Genomic DNA, 6,914 nt, shown 5'->3' with positions numbered 1-6,914 from the left:
CTAGCATTAGCTAAAAAAAGCTAAAATTAATTTATGATTTTAGAGATGAGGTTCAGTTGGAGACTAAAAATAGTTAACATCTCGCCTGCAGCAGATAATTCTCCTCCTCATTTAGCCTAAATCCAGATCAGTTGTCCCAAAGGCTCAAGATAGCAGATAGTGCAGGAAAGGCTGGAACCAAAGCAGACGTCTACGACCTTAAAACATTTATAATGTCATAACTGTCATAACAATTTGTGCAAACATCATCTTATTGATTTATGTAYTACTTCGCTAATAATTGAGACAGTTATTCTGACAAGAAAAACTTTGTGTTCTGTTTCACACAGGATTGTCTTTGTTGACACAGCCTCCAATCCCTCCTGTATAAATAATCATGAACTTCTATGTTAAACAACAAAAAAGGAAAACAATTTTGGATTAACAATGGATTAAAGGTTGGTAACAGTGATTACTTAACTAAAAATGATGAGAGGTTGCTTTGCAATGATAGAAGTTCAATTTAGTCTTGGATAAGCCATTTTTTCTACTAGTTGTACTTATAATAAATAAATATGCTGAGAGCATATTTAGAAGAACCTCATTTAAAAAGAAAGCAAATTGTCCTTTTAATATTTTTTAAATCTCTATCTTCAGATTCAGAAAACTTTAATCCCATTTGACAATTTTTTCAACTCTGTCCTATAAAATAGTTTCTATACTTATGCAAGTAAACTGACTCCATCTTATTATATTCCGATTAATACTAAGTTTTATTTTGCTTGGGAGTTTCAAATTGCTGAAGATTTTTCAGTAGATTTGTTTCCCCCTAAGTCCATACAAAACACTCACGACCAGAAGTTGCAGGAAACATCTGAGGCACAGTCAGCATCATTTTCAYCTTTGTATTCACTTTGTAGTTYATTTTCAGTCAATTATAGTCCTTGTTCCGTAGTCCTAAAAAGCTACATTGCTTATACACCTGCTGGTCCTAATGTCATGAAAATTGCATTGTTGACATATGGGTTTTTCTTAGCTGTTATTATAACRCAAGTATATATTATGGTTGCAGAAACAGACTGATTAGATGAAGAAATTCTAATTTCAAAATAATGTTTTTGGATTGAAGACCAAAGGAGAACAATCTGCCTCCAAAAACACTGCTCCCAGAAGAATTCATTTGCAAAATGTTAGAGAAGTACTCAACCTACCATTAGTTAAATAGTTCTCTAAAAGGGAATATGTAAAAACTTTTGGGACATCTTATCATGATCCATGTGGCTTTAGGAATGAGCTGACATACATCTCTCTCTGTTTTTTAACTAATTTATGCAGCACAGTGTATGTGCTGTAAAAATGAAGCATCTGTACATGAATTTAGATTGTAAATGGAGAAACAATAYGGGATTAAATTCATTCYACATATCTTCTGGGAAATCTGTAAAAYGGGAAATTCKGGAAAATCTGCAACAGATGTAGAGCTAATTTCTTTTAATGATGAAATGTTTGCGCTTATCTCTGACTCACTCAAAAATGTAAAAACAAACAAAAAAAAATCTACTAGGTTGAAAAACAGGTTCAGGCAGAGGTGGCAAAACAAATTCTTACAAAATTCAGCCCAAGGCTGTGGCTGAACTGGAGAACTACATAAGCTACAGTGCCTTCAGAAGTATTTATGTTCCTTTAACTTTTTATATTTTGTCATTTTTACAACCAAATATTTTAGTGATAAGCCAACACAGTGTAGTGCCTTGTTATGAAGTTGAAGGATGAAGATGTGTGGTTTTCAAACTTTCTTCCTGGTAGAATAGCTCAAGCTCTGTGAACYACAACTTTCAAGTCTCTCCATGAATTTAGGCCCGGACTTTGACTAGGCCATTAAAAACCTTAATACACTTTGATATAAGCCATTCTAATGCAGCTCTGGCTATATGTTCACAGTTGTTATGCTACTCTAACTGCTAACCTCTGTGTAGTGTAATTTTTCCTCCGCTTCATATTTATGTGCTGCTTTGTGCTTCTGTGTTATACAAAATCCCAATAAAGTACACTGAAATTTGTAATTCCAACATGAAAAGTCCTGAAAATGTCAAGGGGCRTGAATACTTTTAAATAAGGCGCAGTCTGTGAATTATGCAACAACAGKATAAGGGATACATGTAGAAGACAAATGTTAATCATTTTAAATGTAAACTTTCTTRCTAAAAATACTTTTTAAAAAAACTGCTTAACCCTTTATATGCCAACTGCTCTTCCTCATTAAATATGCCAAATATTACGTGTAAATATTGCAGAAGAACGTTTTCCCTTTAACTTGYCAATTAAAAAGAAGAAATCTCAATATGGGAATTTGTTTTAGAAGAAWTTTAATAAAACACTAAACATATACAATGTCAAAGACCTTTTTTTTTTATCCCTCCAAATCTGAAAAGTGCACCATTTYCAGCTCTCCTTATTAGAGCGGATTGCTTATCATCTGCTTCAGAGAGGGCCTGTATAGCATAGCTGACAGCAGTAAAGGAGAGCTGCACACATGAACTCTTCACTAACGCTTTTCCTACGCTAACCAGCTGTCCCCCTGTGGTTTCAGCCTCAGCTAAAAGCTTTGAAATGTCCTTCAAGGCATGGAGGAAAAAGAAAAAAAAAATAAAACAACATGCACACCGCTTTGGGTAAAATCCTATTTGTACACTGTAATTACACTTTGAAAAGTTGCAAAGTTTAAAGTTTCGAGACCTTCACTTTTTCTCTTCTCATTTCGGATATTGATCCGGCTCTAAAACGCATGTGAGGCGGTGTTGTTGTACAGAACAAAGAGGGCTCTCATTACATGTTGCGCCTCAGACAACTTTGAATGCTTCAGATTTGATTTGCTTGCGCTATCAGGGGACACATAAAGGAGAATGCAGTCAATAATTTCCACAACTGTGGAACCACTGCTAATCTTCTCTTAACAACAAGGCCAGAGGCACTTTGAATGGGGTTATTAGGAAGATAGATGGAGGTTTGGAAAGATGGGCGTCTCTGATGTATTTCTTGCAGAAAATAAAAAAGTAACATCTGTACAAACCGTGACAGACATTTTATTTTATTTTCAAGCCCAGAGAAGTTAGCCTCACAACCACGCTACTGTCTTTTATTCAAAGGTAACATTCTCGCAACAAAATACAATTTCTGAAAGGCATCTTTTATGCTGTAACTGAGTGATTATGTTCAAAATAGAGGCAGAGGCATAAATGCTTAAAGATATTTTTTTTTTAAAAAGAAGCAAAAGTAGTGTTTACATCTGTTGTTTCTCATGACCGAAAGGGGACAAATTAGTCTGGACAAAAATTTGTTGCGTTGGCTGCGTGATAAGTGTAATTGCCCAGCAACACTGTATTTACAGAAACACAAAGTAATTTAGTTGTTGCTTTTGATTGCAGCGCTTGTGCAAGTAAAAATTATTCCAAGGGAAACTGTTTTTGTGCCATTAAGATAGGGCCCCGTTATCATGTGAAACCAAATGTTTCTTCATACCTAAATGACCTGCTTATCTGTCCGGCATGAAATATCCCAATATAGAATATAAATTTCATTTCCTCTCTGCCGGTGTCAAATACTGTGTCCATTATATAAACTGACCTCTACTTTTGCTGCCCGCTTGCGGTCCTGGAGAGGATACGCCAAGGAAGCCATGCAGCCTGAGACCACTTCCACAGAGCAGTAATCAATAAGGATTTCCAGCTCCGCTCGCACCAGGTGCTCTGTCAAGCCACATTGGAAGAAATGCAAAAAACACAAAAGAAAGTGGAATTAGGTACAGATGTGTCATTGTTAGCCATGCAAAGAAAGTCTGGATTAAATTTGTAAGAGGATACATTAAATGCGCACAGCTAGTCTCCTGAACATAATTGCGGTAATGAGCAGTTCGTGTATGGAGTTTTAATTTGCATAAAAGACATTAAAAAAAGCTAATAAACAGGATGTAGATGTTCATTTTCAGTGGGAGAAATTTTCAATGTAATGTAACTGTGGAAACGAGACTTGCGCAAAGTGCCTCGCAAAATATTCATACCCTTTTCATTTTTCAGTTTCCGTCACGTTACAAGGACAGACTTTACTGCATCTCAAGGAGTAAATTAAATCTACTGGAACCAATTGCCTTAAGAAGGCCGCTCATTTTGAAGTAAAGTCAACTAGAGTGCATTTTATTCTCAGTATAATACCAGCTGGTTTTGCCTCAAAGGTTTTTTTTTTTTTAAGAGAACATTAGTGGAAAAAAAAAAACCCAACATCGTGAATACTAAAGAAGACCACAGATAGGTTAGGAATAAGGTTGCAAGGATCTTCAAAGCGGGGTTGCATCATTAAACAACGCCCTAAGCTTTGAACATCTCACAGAAATCTGTTAAATTCATCATCTGAAGACATGGCTGTCCACCAAAAGCTACAGGAGAACATTAATCAGAGAGGTAGCCAAGAAGCCCTCGGCACCTCTGGAGGAGTTGCAGAGATCAACGGTTCAGATGGGAGAAGCTATTCACCTACTGGTTGTTAGTTGCAGACTGCGTATATCTGGTATTTATGGAAGAGTTGTTAGAATACAGACATCGCTGAGAAAAAAAAAGACACAAGATATCCTGTTAAATGTTTGCCAGAAAAGGGAACAAATAAATACAGGTCAGTTCTGCAAGAAGTCTTTCAGCAAAAGACTTGAGACTGGGACNGTAATCAATAAGGATTTCCAGCTCCGCTCGCACCAGGTGCTCTGTCAAGCCACATTGGAAGAAATGCAAAAAACACAAAAGAAAGTGGAATTAGGTACAGATGTGTCATTGTTAGCCATGCAAAGAAAGTCTGGATTAAATTTGTAAGAGGATACATTAAATGCGCACAGCTAGTCTCCTGAACATAATTGCGGTAATGAGCAGTTCGTGTATGGAGTTTTAATTTGCATAAAAGACATTAAAAAAAGCTAATAAACAGGATGTAGATGTTCATTTTCAGTGGGAGAAATTTTCAATGTAATGTAACTGTGGAAACGAGACTTGCGCAAAGTGCCTCGCAAAATATTCATACCCTTTTCATTTTTCAGTTTCCGTCACGTTACAAGGACAGACTTTACTGCATCTCAAGGAGTAAATTAAATCTACTGGAACCAATTGCCTTAAGAAGGCCGCTCATTTTGAAGTAAAGTCAACTAGAGTGCATTTTATTCTCAGTATAATACCAGCTGGTTTTGCCTCAAAGGTTTTTTTTTTTTTAAGAGAACATTAGTGGAAAAAAAAAAACCCAACATCGTGAATACTAAAGAAGACCACAGATAGGTTAGGAATAAGGTTGCAAGGATCTTCAAAGCGGGGTTGCATCATTAAACAACGCCCTAAGCTTTGAACATCTCACAGAAATCTGTTAAATTCATCATCTGAAGACATGGCTGTCCACCAAAAGCTACAGGAGAACATTAATCAGAGAGGTAGCCAAGAAGCCCTCGGCACCTCTGGAGGAGTTGCAGAGATCAACGGTTCAGATGGGAGAAGCTATTCACCTACTGGTTGTTAGTTGCAGACTGCGTATATCTGGTATTTATGGAAGAGTTGTTAGAATACAGACATCGCTGAGAAAAAAAAAGACACAAGATATCCTGTTAAATGTTTGCCAGAAAAGGGAACAAATAAATACAGGTCAGTTCTGCAAGAAGTCTTTCAGCAAAAGACTTGAGACTGGGACRAAAGGTTGCCTGCCARTAAGACAAAAGATCCACAAYGGTGTAGTTTAGATTAAAAGACTATTCATGTGGTTGGATGACACAGRGAGCCAGACCACATCCAACTGTGGCAAGACCTGAAAATTGCTGTTCGTAGATGCTCTCTTCACACAGTCTGACTAAGCTATTTTGCAAAGAACCTATTTTGGGCATTGATTTTAGATCAGGGGTGGGCAATCCTGGTCCTCGAGGGTCGGTGTCCTGCAACTCTTAGATGTCTCCCTGGTCCAACAAACTTGAATCAAACAGCTTAATCACCTCCTAAGTGCAGTCAGGTTCTCCAGAGTCCTGCTAATGACCTCATTATTTGACTCAGGTGTGCTGAAGTAGATGCACCTAAAAGCTGCAGGAGACCGACCCTCGAGGCCTGGAGTTGCCCACCCCTGATATAGATGGTAATGCCAGTAGAGGCATATTCAAAACGATTCACATGTGTAATTGCAATAAAACTTTGCTCTAACACGTGGGGACTGAATACACACACTACCTTTCCCAGCCACAAACCTAACAATGAAAATCTAATTGCCAACATTCTTTGACTTATTAATCGGTGCAATGGGTGAGAATGATTATCATCCGGAAAACTTATTTAATGAGGTTATATTTGTTTTAAAAATACATTTGAGAATCACTCATAATGTACAGTTTTGTTGTATGCACCGTTACTAAAATTGTCTACTTTGTTTCCCACCGTCAAAATCTGAAATAAACAAATTAACATAATTAAATATATCTGCCTGCCACTGTCTCGGGTAAGCAGACATCCACAATTAAAGAACGTCATATTTAACACAAAGCTAAAAACAATCACCAGATTTSCCGATTTAAAGATTTTAAATGAGCTGCGCACAACACAGTGGCTGAAATGAACCTTGAAGTATTTGCCCTACGATGTGTAAACTGAAACAGCGAATCCAGAAGGTCAAAGAAACGAAGTTTATCCGTGTTTCCCTGGCTTTCCATCTAACAGGTGTGAATGATTGGCAATCAGGTGTGTCACTCGAGACTGAGCCAGCTCAGTATGCTAGTTCGTTATGTGACCAAATAGGTCAACWCTGATCTTTATAGAATAGAATAGAATAGAATAGAATAGAATAGAATAGAATAGAATAGAATAGAATAGATATTTATATACAAGAATAACAAAACTGATCCAATTCAATGCAAAACAAAAAAACATAAAATA

This window comes from Poecilia reticulata, linkage group LG2, assembly GCF_000633615.1.
Source record: "Poecilia reticulata strain Guanapo linkage group LG2, Guppy_female_1.0+MT, whole genome shotgun sequence".
Taxonomy (NCBI): Eukaryota; Metazoa; Chordata; class Actinopteri; order Cyprinodontiformes; family Poeciliidae; genus Poecilia; species Poecilia reticulata.
This window is presented reverse-complemented; position numbering follows the sequence as displayed.